Source organism: Ambystoma mexicanum, chromosome 1p (assembly GCF_040938575.1).
Source record: "Ambystoma mexicanum isolate Mex_15411 chromosome 1p, UKY_AmexF1_1, whole genome shotgun sequence".
In the NCBI taxonomy this organism is placed as follows: domain Eukaryota; kingdom Metazoa; phylum Chordata; class Amphibia; order Caudata; family Ambystomatidae; genus Ambystoma; species Ambystoma mexicanum.
Window position 1 is genome coordinate 245,211,703 of NC_090921.1, and position 15,125 is coordinate 245,226,827.

General features: G+C 57.3%; 1 long non-coding RNA gene across 2 annotated transcripts in view; it reads left to right on the forward strand.

Annotated features, from left to right (window-relative positions):
• The first annotated feature begins 1,519 nt into the window (after nucleotides 1-1,519).
• Nucleotides 1,520-15,125, forward strand: part of LOC138568684 (uncharacterized) — a 342,089-nt gene continuing 328,483 nt past the window's right edge. For both annotated transcript variants that reach the window (XR_011302979.1, XR_011302980.1), the window contains exons 1-2: nucleotides 1,520-1,596; nucleotides 2,046-2,106. This is a non-coding gene — a long non-coding RNA (uncharacterized lncRNA). The remainder of the gene's footprint in view (nucleotides 1,597-2,045; nucleotides 2,107-15,125) is intronic.

A 15,125-nucleotide genomic window follows, 5' to 3' on the forward strand; every position in this document is an offset into this window, starting at 1 on the left:
TCACTGGAACTTCAATGTGCTAAGGATATAACATTTCTGGATCTGAATATTTATGTTTCAAACAACTCACTCAAGACAAAAACTTACCGAAAGGACACGGAAGCAAACTCAACTTTATTTGCCACAAGTTGTCATCACAATCCAGTAATTAGAAACATACCTAACAGAGAATTTGTCAGAGCCCAAAGGAACTGTACAGAACAAGGAGAGTTTGAAAAAGAATGTCAGCTACTCACAACTAGGTTCAAGGCAAGGGTTTATGGTAGGAAAACCATATCCAGAGCCCAGGAAAAAATTGAACAGGGAAAACACCCTAACACCCAAGACAGTGGGAACAAACCAAATGGAGAAAATCACTTTCATTACCACATATTGTGCGAATAATGCAGTTCTGAAGACAATCTTGAAAAAGAACTGGTATCTTTTACAACTGGAACCACATGTAAAAAATTACATTGAGGAAAGTCCATCCATGATTTACAAACGTGCAAGAACAATCAAGAACATACTGAGAACCTCATTACTCCCAGAAATCAAAATGGTTAATCCAACAACATGGTAACCTCAACTACCGAAGGGCTTTAGAAAATGTAGTACATGTTCTATGTGCAAGCATGCATTAGACAACACATCAATTTGTGAGGACAAATATGGGATTCAACACAAAATTGAGGAATACATTAATTGCAATCATTTTTGCCATCATTTGTCACCGTGAAAAGATCTACACAGGGAGCACCATCCGGGAGTTGAAAACCAGAATACGAGAACATTTTTCATCCATAGGGAGCCAGGACATTAATTTACCACTAGCCCAGCATTGGCAAAAAAAACACCAGTGGAATGACAGGAGACTGCTGAGATTTGTAGGCCTGAAAAACGTGACACTTGGAACAAGAGGGGGAACCAGGAAGCAAAACTGAGATAAGAAGAAGCCAAATTGATTTGTAAATTTCGCTCAGTGGAGAGGGGTCTGAACTCAAACAATGAGATGGCTTTTTTGTGTAATTTAATGGTTCAGAGATTTAGCATGAATATTTTCCTTTGATCATACACACAAAGAGGAAAGCATATTTTCTTGAAACTATGGCAATGTATGGTATTATTTCATAATTGACATGAACTTGGTAACAACCAGTTGTGACTTCAATTAATAAGGACAAAGGTTGAAACCGCTCCAATTAATCAACAAATGATCAATCAGAGACAGGGAACGCAATTACAAACGTATTCCCAGGACAAACACTTGTTGTTCAGGAAAAGGCCTGTTGATTGCACTTTAATAATAAAAACGTAAGCGTAAAGATGTGGAAACCGTGCAATTACAAAAATCACACACATAGAATATTGCGCAACAAGCGCAACATACATTTATACTTTTGTGATGAGGCATTGATATATATTAATATCAAAAATAAAATTAGAAGCAATCTTGTTTTCTAGTCAGAAAACGTATCCGTAAACCCAAAATATGGCTGCCATATTAGACAGCGAAGTAGGACCAGATTGCTAGGCAACGGAGGAAAACAACAAAATGGTGTCCGTTGCAGACTCGCGCTGAACGCAGACAGATTATCACGGAGCAGACAACTTGAGGTAAGCGCAGCTCCGAGCCCCCCACACTGACTACAGCAGCACAGAGACACGTGTCCTCACGTGGAAATCGCCCACCGAACTTAACGGTGAGGTGCAGGCGGAAAATAAATGGATGTAATAGGAGTTTTCTAGCATATATTATTGTGTGCAAGAGAGCAAGCATTTAATACCCAAACGTCAAACTAATACGCAAGCGACAAGGACTGGGACGTTTCCAGTTACTAAGCATGTATATGCCAACATCAATATTTATTAAACGAGGGAATTAGCTAATGGCTGTTGGTTTTCTCAACATGTAAGCCGAGAATGAATTTATGCCGTTTCCGTATGTGACCAACATCATTAGTATAACATAATTGGGCTTCAGGACATATTTAATCGGGCTATAGAGACTCAGATCAAACTGACAACAGATCTAAGCATAAACATGTAACTTTGTTTTTGAATAGGCTGGGATTAAACTCGAGACCTGATAGTAAAGACGTTTAGATACGCACAATCACAAACCGGGTAAGCGGAAATAGATCCTTTCTGAATACCATACATGCCAATGTATCAAACATTTGAAGGCTTGAACATTACAAATGTAATAATGCAATGTAATTTATTTATTTTTTCTTTCCATTTTTCTTTCTTTCAATACCTACAAAAACTCCTACTCTTTACCCCTACTAAAATGGCCACTCTTTTGTTTACATTGGGATTTTTTCTGTTGGGTTTTACAATGAATGTTGCAATTGTGGAACACTTATCAATGGCCGCTTGTCTTATTGTTTCATCTTGTTCAAATCTTAACCAATAATGATTTTTGTTTTATTTATTATTTTTTATTTAATTTAACTGAATTTATATCACAAAAATGTTATCTATTTTGCAACCAATGTTCATTTCAAATATATATGTTCTTCATATTCAGCCCTGATTTCAAAAAGACGGAAGCACCGTCGAAACACGTGTCATCACAGAGGGCATTGTCAATACATAAAAAATTAACTAAACACTGAAAAAGAGGTCATTTGTCTTCTTTTTTCGGTTTACCTTGGGCGCATGAGTGATTTGGAGTGTAACTGCCAATACTAAAATCAAAAACAAGTATGCATCGCCCCTATCATGTTCAGTGCATTACAGTTAGCCTTAATTTAGCCCATCAACAAAGGCATGGATTTGATGAGGAAGCCAGAGGTGTGCGTGATAGACAGCGGCTTGTATTGGGAAAATAAAGCACAGCACGTGACAGCGGGCATCTATTGTATAGGGGGAGAATTGTACAATAGTCATTTTCTATACTATGATTGACAAGATGACATGGCATCAAGCCTTAAATCATCCCAAAATCTTGAAATCAGTGATACATCACTTAAAAGTGCTTAAATGTTCTTCAAGGGAAGGACAGATTTATTTTGGTATACTTGATACCATAATGTTCTTCCAAAAGTGATTAGGTGTGTTAGGCCATGTACATTCCATATCCCAGACATTTATTTTACTAGCTACCGTGGTTCTAAACGGTTTTTAGTAGGCCTCAAAAAAGAGGTGTCGCTCGGTGCCCTTTCAACAAAGGAAAGCTATTGCCAACTCAACGTGGCCACCAAGAAAAAGCAAGAGAGGCTCTGGAGCGAGTCCTTTCTCGCTTTCCATGGAGGTGAAGGAGCAGAAGGTAAGTAGAGGTCACAAGAACGTGAGCGAGTGGGAGCAGAGAGGAAACAGAGACAAATGGGGGGTGGAGGCAACGCTTCAACAGTGACTCAATGGAAGCGGCCCAGCGCAGAAGGAAGCAGTAAGGGAACATAGACAAATGGGGGGGGGTGTGGATACAGCTTCAACAGTGACACAATGGTAGAGCCCCAGCGCAGAGGGAAGCAGCGAAGGAACAGACACAGCTTCAACAGTGACACAATGGAATTGCCCCAGCGCAAAGGGAAGCAGTGTGCACCTCCATCCCCAGCGCAGAGGGAAGCAGCGTGCACATCCATCCCCAGCACAGCAGTGTGCACCTCCATCCCCAGCGCAAAGGGAAGCAGCGTGCACATCCATCCCCAGCGCAGCAGTGTGCACCTCCATCCCTAGCGCAGAGGGACGCAGCACGCACCTCCAATCCTAGTGCAGCAGCGTGCACCTCCATCCCCAGCGCAGAGGGAAGCAGCGTGCACCTCCCATCCCCAGCGCAGCAGCGTGCACTGCACCGCCATCCCCAACGCAAAGGGAAGCAGCGTGCACATCCATCCCCAGTGCAGAGGGAAGCAGTGTGCATCTCCACCCCAGCGCAGAGGAAAGCAGCGTGCACCTCCATCCCTCTGGCAGCAGCGTTCACCTCCATCCCCAGCACAGAGGGAAGCAGCGTGCACCTCCATCCCCAGCATAGAAGGAAGCAGCGTGCACCTCCATCCCTAGCGCAGCAGCGTGCACCTCCATCCCCAGCACAGGGGGAAGCAGCGTGCATCTCCATCCCCAGTGTGGAAAGCAGTGTGAACCTCCATCCCCAGCGTGGGAAGCAGCGTGCACCTCCATCCCCAGCGCGGAGGGAAGCAGCACGCCCCTCCATCCTCAGCGCAGAGGGAAGCAGCGTGCACCTCCATCCCCAGCGCAGCAGCGTGCACCTCCATCCCCAGCGCAGCAGCGTGCACCTCCGTCCCCAACGCAGAGGGAAGCAGCGTGCACCTCCATCCCCAGCTTAGCAGAGTGCACCTCCATCCCCTGCGCAGAGGGTAGCAGCATGCACCTCCATCCCCAGTGCAAAGTGAAGCAACATGCACCTCCATCCCCAGCATGGGAAGCAGCATGCACCTCCATCCCCAGTGCAGAGGGAAACAGTGCGCACTGCCATCCCCAGCGCAGCAGCGTGCACTGCACCTCTATCTCCAGCGCAAAGGGAAGCAGCGCGCACATCCATCCCAAGCGCAGCAGCGTGCACCTCCATCCCCAGCGCAGAGGGAAGCAGTGTGCACCTCCATCACTAGCGCAGCAGCGTGCACCTCCATCCCCAGCGCAGAGGGAAGCACCATGCATTCCATCCCAGCGCAAAGGGAAGCAGCGTGGCCATTCTCAGGACAAAGGGAAGCAGCATCCCCACGCAAAGGGCAGCAGTGTGGACCTCCATCCCCAGCGCAGCAGCATCCACCACCATCCCCAGCGCAGAGAGAAGCAGCATGCACCTTCATCCCCAGCACAAAACGAAGCAGTGTGCACCTCCATCTCCAGTGCAGAGGGAAGTAGCGTGCACCTCCATCCCCAGCGCAAAGGGAAGCAGCATGCACCTCCATCCCCACACAAAGGGTAGCAGCGTGCACCTCCATCCCCAACGCAGCAGCGTCCACCTCCATCCCCAGTGCCTTAGGGAAGCAGCGTGCACCTCCATGCCCAGCGCAGAGGGAAGCATCCACCAACCATCCCCAGCGCAGAGAGAAGCAGCATGCACCTTCATCCCCAGCACAAAAGGAAGCAGTGTGCACCTCCATCTCCAGTGCAGAGGGAAGTAGCGTGCACCTCCATCCCCAGCGCAAAGGGAAGCAGCATGCACCTCCATCCCCACACAAAGGGTAGCAGCGTGCACCTCCATCCCCAACGCAGCAGCGTCCACCTCCATCCCCAGTGCTCAGGGAAGCAGCGTGCACCTTCATCCCCAGCACAGAGGGAAGCAGTGTGCACCTCCATCGCCAGCCCAGAGGGAAGCAGCATGCACGTCCATACCCAGCACAGAGGGAAGCAGCGTGCACCTTCATCCCCAGCGCATAGGGAAGCAGTGCGCCCCTCCATCCTCAGCACAGAGGGAAGCAGTGTACACCTCGATCCCCAGCAAAAAGGGAAGCAGCATGCACCTCCATCCCCAGCACAGAGGAAAGCAGCGTGCACCTCCATCCTCAGCGTAGCAGCGTGCACCTCCATCCCCAGCGCAGCAGCGTGCACCTCCATCCCCAGTGCAGAGGGAAGCAACATGCAAATCCAACTCCAGCGTGTGAAGCAGCGTGACCTCCATCCTCATCGCAGAGGGAAGCAGTGCGCACCTCCATCACCAGCGCAAAGGGAAGTAGCATGCACCTCCATCCCCAGCGCAGCAGTGTACACCTCCATTCCCAGCGCAGAGGGAAGCAGCGTGCACCTCCATCCCCAGGGCAGCAGGGTGCACCTCCATTCTCAGCGCAGAGGGAAGCAGCGCGCACCTCCATCAACTGTGCAGCAGCGTACACCTCCACCCCCAGTGCAGAGGGATGCAGCGTGTACCTCCATCCCTAGCGTGGCAAGCAGCGTGCACCCCCATCCCCAGCACAGAGGGAAGCAGCGCGCACCTCCATCCCCAGCACAAAGGGAAGCAGTGTGCACCTCCATCCCCAGCATAGAGGGAAGCAGCGCACACCTCCATCCCCAGCGCAGAGGGAAGCAGCGTGCACCTCCATCCCCAGCGCAGCAGCCTGCACCTACATCGCCAGTGTAGCAGCGTGCAACTCCATCCCCAGCGCAGAGGGAAGCAGCGCGCACCTCCATCCCCAGCGCAGAAGGAAGCAGCGTGCCCCTCCAATCCTAGTGCAGCAGCGTGCACCTCCATCCCCACCGCAGAGGGAAGCAGCGTGCACCTCAATCCCCAGCGCAGCAGCGTGCACTGCACCGCCATCCCCAACGCAAAGGGAAGCAGCGTGCACATCCATCCCCAGTGCAGAGGGAAGCAGTGTGCACCTCCACCCCAGCGCAGAGGGAAGCAGTGCGCCCCTCCATCCTCAGCGCAGAGGGAAGCAGCGTACACCTCGATCCCCAGCACAAAGGGAAGCAGCATGCACCTCCATCCCCAGCACAGAGGAAAGCAGCGTGCACCTCCATCCTCAGCGTAGCTGCGTGCACCTCCCTCCCCAGCGCAGCAGCGTGCACCTCCATCCCCAGTGCAGAGGGAAGCAACATGCAAATCCAACTCCAGCATGGGAAGCAGCGTGACCTCCATCCTCATCGCAGAGGGAAGCAGTGCGCACCTCCATCACCAGCGCAAAGGGAAGTAGCATGCACCTCCATCCCCAGCGCAGCAGTGTCACCTCCATTCCCAGCGCAGAGGGAAGCAGCGTGCACCTCCATCCCCAGGGCAGCAGGGTGCACCTCCATTCTCAGCGCAGAGGGAAGCAGCGCGCACCTCCATCACCAGTGCAGCAGCGTACACCTCCACCCCCAGGGCAGAGGGATGCAGCATGTACCTCCATCCCTAGCGTGGCAAGCAGCATGCACCTCCATCCCCAGCACAGAGGGAAGCAGCGCGCACCTCCATCCCCAGCACAAAGGGAAGCAGTGTGCACCTCCATCCCCAGCATAGAGGGAAGCAGCGCACACCTCCATCCCCAGCGCAGAGGGAAGCAGCGTGCACCTCCATCCCCAGCGCAGCAGCCTGCACCTACATCGCCAGCGTAGCAGCGTGCAACTCCATCCCCAGCGCAGAGGGAAGCAGCGCGCACCTCCATCCCCAGCGCAGAGGGAAGCAGCGTGCTCCTCCAATCCTAGTGCAGCAGCGTGCACCTCCATCCCCACCGCAGAGGGAAGCAGCGTGCACCTCAATCCCCAGCGCAGCAGCGTGCACTGCACCACCATCCCCAACGTAAAGGAAAGCAGCGTGCACATCCATCCCCAGTGCAGAGGGAAGCAGTGTGCACCTCCACCCCAGCGCAGAGGGAAGCAGCGTGCACCTCCATCCCTCTGGCAGCAGCGTGCACCTCCATCCCCAGCACAGAGGGAAGCAGCGTGAACCTCCATCCCCAGCACAGAAGGAAGCAGCATGCACCTCCTTCCCTAGCGCAGCAGCGTGCACCTCCATCCCCAGCACAGGGGGAAGCAGCGTGCACCTCCATCCCCAGCGCAGAGGGAAGCAGCGCGCCCCTCCATCCTCAGCGCAGAGGGAAGCAGCGTGCACCTCCATCCCCAGCGCAGCAGCGTTTCACCTCCATCCCCAGAGCAGCAGCATGCACCTCCGTCCCCATTGCAGAGGGAAGCAGCAAGCACCTCCATCCCCAGCTTAGCAGAGTGCACCTCCATCCCCTGCACAGAGGGTAGCAGCATGCACCTCCATCCCCATTGCAGAGTGAAGCAACATGCACCTCTATCCCCAGCGTGGGAAGCAGCATGCACCTCCATCCCCAGCGCAGAGGGAAGCAGTGCGCACCGCCATCCCCAGCGCAGCAGCGTGCACTGCGCCTCTATCCCCAGCGCAAAGGGAAGCAGCGTGCACATCCATCCCAAGTACAGCAGCGTGCACCTCCATCCCCAGCGCAGAGGGAAGCATTGTGCACCTCCATCACTAGCGCAGCAGCGTGCACCTCCATCCCCAGTGCAGAGGGAAGCAGCATGCACCTCCATCCCAGCGCAAAGGGAAGCATCGTGGCCATTCTCAGGGCAAAGGGAAGCAGCATCCCCAGTGCAGAGGGAAGCAGCATGCACCTCCATCCCCAGCGCATCAGCGTGCACCTCCATCCCCAGTGCAAAGAGAAACAGCATGCACCTCCATCCCCAGCGCAGCAGCGTGCACTTCCATCACCAGCACGGAAAGAAGTAGTGTGCACCTCCATCCCCAGCACAAAGGGAAGCAGCATGCACATCCATCCCCACGCAAAGGGCAGCAGTGTGCACCTCCATCCCCAGCGCAGCAGCATCCACCTCCATCCCCAGCGCAGAGAGAAGCAGTGTGCACCTTCATCCCCAGCACAAAAGGAAGCAGCGTGCACCTCCATCTCCAGTGCAGAGGGAAGTAGCGTGCACCTCCATCCCCAGCGCAAAGGGAAGCAGCATGCACCTCCTACCCCAGTCAAAGGGAAGCAGCGTGCACCTCCATCCCCAACGCAGCAGCATCCACCTCCATCCCCAGTGCTTTAGGGAAGCAGCGTGCACCTCCATGCCCAGCGCAGAGGGAAGCAGTGTGCACCTTCATCCCCAGCGCAGAGGGAAGCAGTGTGCACCTCCATTCCCAGCAAAGAGGGAAGCAGCATGCACCTCCATACCCAGCGCAGAGGGAAGCAGCGTGCACCTTCATCCCCAGCACAGCAGCGTGCACCTCCATCCCCAGTGTGGGAAGCAGCGTGCGCCTCCATCTCCAGCGCATAGGGAAGCAATGCGCCCCTCCATCCTCAACGCAGAGGGAAGCAGCATACACCTCGATCCCCAGCACAAAGGGAAGCAGCATGCACCTCCATCCCCAGCGCAGAGGAAACCAGCGTGCACCTCCATCCTAGCGTAGCAGCGTGCCCCTCCATCCCCAGCGCAGCAACGTGCACCTCCATCCCCAGTGCAGAGGGAAGCAACATGCAAATCCAACCCCAGCATGGGAAGCAGCGTGCACCTCCATCCCCATCCCAGAGGGAAGCAGTGCGCACCTCCATCCCCAGCGCAAAAGGAAGTAGCATGCACCTCCATCCCCAGCGCAGCAGCATGCACCTCCATCCCCAGCACAGAGGGAAGCTGCATGCACCTCCATCCTCAGCGCAGAAGCATGCACCTCCATCCCCAGCGCAGAGGCAAGCAGCACGCACCTCCATCAGCAGCAAAGAGGGAAGCAACACGCACCTCCATCAGCCGCACAGAGGGAGGCAGCTTGCACCTCCATCCCCAGTGCAGAGGGAAGCAACATGCAAATCCAACCCCAGCGTGGGAAGCAGCGTGCACCTCCATCCCCATCGCAGAGGGAAGCAGTGCGCCCCTCCATCCCCAGCGCAAAAGGAAGTAGCATGCAACTCCATCCCCAGCGCAGCAGCATGCACCTCCATCCCCAGCGCAGAGGGAAGCAGCATGTACCTCCATCCCAAGCGCAGCAGCGTGCACCTCCATCCCCAGCGCAGAGGGAAGCAGCGTGTACCTCCATCCCCAGCACAGAGGGAAGCAGCTCGCACCTCCATCCCCAGCACAAAGGGAAGCAGCGCGCACCTCCATCCCCAGCACAGAGGGAAGCAGCGTGCACCTCCATCCCCAGCGCAGCAGCCTGCACCTATATCGCCAGTGTAGCAGCGTGCAACTCCATCCCCAGTGCAGAGGGAAGCTGCATGCACCTCCTTCCCCAGCGCAAATGGAAGCAGCGTGCACCTCCATCCCCAGCACAGAGGGAAGCAGCGTGCACCTCCATCCCTAGTGCAGCAGCATGCACCTTCTCTGCGCTGGGGATGGAGATGCATGCTGCTTCCCTCTGCACTGGGGATGGTGGTGCACGCTGCTTCCCTCTGCGCTCGGGATGAAGGTGCACTTTGCTGTGCAGTGGATGCACCTCCATCCCCAACGCAGCAGCGTCCACCTCCATCCCCGGCGCTTTAGGGAAGCAGTGCGCACCTCCATCCCCAGTGTAAAGGGAAGTAGCGTGCACCTCCATCCCCGGCGTAGAGGGAAGCAGCGCACACCTCCATCCACAGCGCAGAGGGAAGCAGTGTGCACCTCCATCCCCAGCGCAGCAGCATGCACCTCCATCCCCAGCGTAGAGGGAAGCAATGCGCACCTCCATCGCCAGTGCAGAGGGAAGCAGCGTGCACCTCCATCCCAAGCGCAGCAGCGCACACCTCCATCCCCAGCACAGAGGGAAGCAGCGTGCACCTCCATCCCTGGCGCAGCAGCGTGCACTTCCATCCCAAGCGCAGAGGGAAGCAGCATGCACCTCCATGCCCAGCGCAGACAGAAGCAGCGTGCACCTCCATGTTCAGCGCAAAGGGAAGCAGCATGCACCTCCATCCCTAGCACAGAGGGAAGCAGCATGCACCTCCATCCCTAGCCCAGAGGGAAGCAGCATGCACCTCCATCCCCAGTGCAAAATGAAGCAGCGTGCACCTCAATCCCCAGCACAGAGGGAAGCAGCATGCACCTCCATCCCCTGAGCAGAGGGAAGCAGTGTGCACCTTCATCCCCAGTGCAGAGGGAAGCAGTGTGCACCCCAATCCCCAGCCCAGAGGGAAGCAGTGTGCACCTCCATACCCAGCACAGAGGCAAGCAGCGTGCACCTTCATCCCCAGCACAGCAGCATGCACCTCCATCCCCAGCGTGGGTAGCATCGTGCGCCTCCTTCCCCAGCACAGAGCGAAGCAGTTCGCCCCTCCATCCTCGGCGCAAAGGGAAGCAGCGTGCACCTCCATCCCCAGCACAGAGGAAAGCAGCATGCACCTCCATCCTCAGCGTAGCAGTGTGCACCTCCATCCCCAGCGCAGCAGCGTGCACCTCCATCCCCAGCACAGTGTGAAGCAGCGCACACCTCCAACCCCAGTGCAGCAGCGTACACCTCCACCCCCAGTGCAGAGGGATGCAGCGTGTACCTCCATCCCCAGCGTGGCAAGCAGCGTGCACCTCCATCCCCAGCACAGAGGGAAGCAGCGCGCACCTCCATCCCCAGCACAAAGGGAAGCAGTGTGCACCTCCATCCCCAGCATAGAGGGAAGCAGCGCACACCTCCATGCCCAGCTCAGAGGGAAGCAGCGTGCACCTCCATCCCCAGCGCAGCAGCCTGCACCTACATCGCCAGTGTAGCAGCGTGCAACCCCATCCCCAGCGCAGAGGGAAGCAGCGTGCACCTCCATCCCCAGCGCAGAGGGAAGCAGCGTGCACCTCCATCCCCAGCGCAGCAGCATGCACTGCAACGCCATCCCCAACGCAAAGGGAAGCAGCGTGCACATCCATCCCCAGTGCAGAGGGAAGCAGTGTGCACCTCCACCCCAGCGCAGAGGGAAGCAGCGTGCACCTCCAGCCCTCTGGTAGCAGCGTGCACCTCCATCCCCAGCGCAGAGGGAAGCAGCGTGCACCTCCATCCCCAGCATAGAAGGAAGCAGTGTGCACCACCATCCCTAGCGCAGCAGCGTGCACCTCCATCCCCAGTACAGGGGGAAGCAGCATGCACCTCCATCACCAGTGTGGAAAGCAGTGTGAACCTCCATCCCCAGCGTGGGAAGCAGCGTGCACCTCCATCCCCAGCGCAGAGGGAAGCAGGGCGCCCCTCCATCCTCAGCACAGAGGGAAGCAGCGTGCACCTCCATCCCCAGTGCAGCAGCGTCCACCTCCATCCCCAGCGCAGAAGCGTGCACCTCCGTCCCCAACACAGAGGGAAGCAGAGTGAACCTCCATCCCCTGCGCAGAGGGTAGCAGCATTTCACCTCCATCCCCAGTGCAGAGTGAAGCAACATGCACCTCCATCCCCAGCGTGGGAAGCAGCATGCACCTCCATCCCCAGCACAGAGGGAAGCAGTGCGCACCGCATCCCCAGCGCAGCAGTTTGCACTGCACCTCTATCCCCAGCGCAAAGGGAAGCAGCGTGCACATCCATCACTAGCGCAGCAGCACGCACCTCCATCAGCAGCACAGAGGGAAGCAGTGCGCACCTCCATCAGCAGCACAGAGGGAAGCAGCTTGCTCCTCCATCCCCAGTGCAGAGGGAAGCAACATGCAAATCCAACCCCAGCGTGGGAAGCAGCGTGCACCTCCATCCCCATCGCAGAGGGAAGCAGTGCGCACCTCCATCCCCACCGCAAAAGGAAGCAGCATGCACCTCCATCCGCAGCACAGCAGCATGCACCTCCATCCCCAGTGCAGCAGCGTGCACCTCCATCCCCAGCGCAGAGGGAAGCAGCGCGCACCTCCATCCCCAGCACAGAGGGAAGCAGCTCGCACCTCCATCCCCAGCACAAAGGGAAGCAGTGTGCACCTCCATCCCCAGCACAGAGGGAAGCAGCGTGCACCTCCATCCCCAGGGCCGCAGCGTGCACCTCCATTCTCAGCGCAGAGGGAAGCAGCGCACACCTCCATCACCAGCACAGAGGGAAGCAGCTTGCACCTCCAACCCCAGTGCAGCAGCGTACACCTCCACCCCCAGTGCAGAGGGATGCAGCGTGTACCTCCATCCCCAGCGTGGCAAGCAGCGTGCACCTCCATCCCCAGCACAGAGGGAAGCAGCGCGCACCTCCATCCCCAGCACAAAGGGAAGCAGTGTGCACCTCCATCCCCAGCATAGAGGGAAGCAGCGCACACCTCCATGCCCAGCTCAGAGGGAAGCAGCGTGCACCTCCATCCCCAGCGCAGCAGCCTGCACCTACATCGCCAGTGTAGCAGCGTGCAACCCCATCCCCAGCGCAGAGGGAAGCAGCGTGCACCTCCATCCCCAGTGCAGCAGCATGCACTGCACCGCCATCCCGAACGCAAAGGGAAGCAGCGTGCACATCCATCCCCAGTGCAGAGGGAAGTAGTGTGCACCTCCACCCCAGCGCAGAGGGAAGCAGCGTGCACCTCCAGCCCTCTGGTAGCAGCGTGCACCTCCATCCCCAGCGCAGAGGGAAGCAGCGTGCACCTCCATCCCCAGCATAGAAGGAAGCAGCGTGCACCACCATACCTAGCGCAGCAGCGTGCACCTCCATCCCCAGTACAGGGGGAAGCAGTGTGCACCTCCATCACCAGTGTGGAAAGCAGTGTGAACCTCCATCCCCAGCGTGGGAAGCAGCGTGCACCTCCATCCCCAGCGCAGAGGGAAGCAGGGCGCCCCTCCATCCTCAGCACAGAGGGAAGCAGCGTGCACCTCCATCCCCAGTGCAGCAGCGTGCACCTCCATCCCCAGCGCAGAAGCGTGCACCTCCGTCCCCAACGCAGAGGGAAGCAGAGTGCACCTCCATCCCCTGCGCAGAGGGTAGCAGCATTTCACCTCCATCCCCAGTGCAGAGTGAAGCAACATGCACCTCCATCCCCAGCGTGGGAAGCAGCATGCACCTCCATCCCCAGCACAGAGGGAAGCAGTGCGCACCGCCATCCCCAGCGCAGCAGTTTGCACTGCACCTCTATCCCCAGCGCAAAGGGAAGCAGCGTGCACATCCATCACTAGCGCAGCAGCACGCACCTCCATCAGCAGCACAGAGGGAAGCAGTGCGCACCTCCATCAGCAGCACAGAGGGAAGCAGCTTGCTCCTCCATCCCCAGTGCAGAGGGAAGCAACATGCAAATCCAACCCCAGCGTGGGAAGCAGCGTGCACCTCCATCCCCATCGCAGAGGGAAGCAGTGCGCACCTCCATCCCCAGCGCAAAAGGAAGCAGCATGCACCTCCATCCGCAGCACAGCAGCATGCACCTCCATCACCAGCACAGAGGGAAGCAGCATGCACCTCCATCCCCAGTGCAGCAGCGTGCACCTCCATCCCCAGCGCAGAGGGAAGCAGCGCGCACCTCCATCCCCAGCACAGAGGGAAGCAGCTCGCACCTCCATCCCCAGCACAAAGGGAAGCAGTGTGCACCTCCATCCCCAGCATAGAGGGAAGCAGCGCACACCTCCATCCCCAGCGCAGAGGGAAGCAGCGTGCACCTCCATCCCTAGTGCAGCAGCGTGCACCTTCTCTGCGCTGGGGATGGAGATGCATGCTGCTTCCCTCTGCACTGCGGATGGTGGTGCACGCTGCTTCCCTCTGCGCTCGGGATGAAGGTGCACTTTGCTGTGCAGGGGATGCACCTCCATCCCCAACGCAGCAGCATCCACCTCCATCCCCAGCGCTTTAGGGAAGCAGTGCGCACCTCCATCCCCAGTGTAAAGGGAAGTAGCGTGCACCTCCATCCCCGGCGTAGAGGGAAGCAGCGCACACCTCCATCCACAGCGCAGAAAGAAGCAGTGTGCACCTCCATCCCCAGCGCAGCAGCGTACACCTCCATCCCCAGCGCAGAGGGAAGCAATGCGCACCTCCATCGCCAGTGCAGCGGGAAGCAGCGTGCACCTCCATCCATAGCGCAGCAGCGGACACCTCCATCCCCTGCGCAGAGGGAAGCAGCATGCACCTCCATCCCTAGCGCAGCAGCGTGCACTTCCATCCCAAGCACAGAGGGAAGCAGCATGCACCTCTATGCCCAGCGCAGACAGAAGCAGCGTGCACCTCCATGTTCAGCGCAAAGGGAAGCAGCATGCACCTCCATCCCTAGCACAGAGGGAAGCAGCGTGCAACTCCATCCCCAGCGCAGAGGGAAGCAGCATGCACCTCCATCCCCAGCGCAAAATGAAGCAGCGTGCACCTCAATCCCCAGCACAGAGGGAAGCAGCATGCACCTCCATCCCCTGAGCAGAGGGAAGCAGCGTGCACCTTCATCCCCAGTGCAGAGGGAAGCAGTGTGCACCCCAATCCCCAGCCCAGAGGGAAGCAGTGTGCACCTCCATACCCAGCACAGAGGGAGGCAGCGTGCACCTTCATCCCCAGCACAGCAGCGTGCACCTCCATCCCCAGCGTGGCTAGCATCGTGCGCATCCTTCCCCAGCACAGAGGGAAGCAGTTCGCCCCTCCATCCCCGGCGCAAAGGGAAGCAGCGTGCACCTCCATCCCCGGCACAGAGTAAAGCAGCGTGCACCTCCATCCTCAGCGTAGCAGTGTGCACCTCCATCCCCAGCGCAGCAGTGTGCACCTCCATGCCCAGCACAGAGGGAAGCAGCGTGCACCTCCATCCCCAGGGTAGTAGCGTGCACCTCCATTCTCAGCGCAGAGGGAAGCAGCATGCACCTCCATCACCAGCACAGAGGGAAGCAGCTTGCACCTCCAACCCCAGTGCAGCAGCGTACACCTCCACCCCCAGTGCAGAGGGATACAGCGTGTACC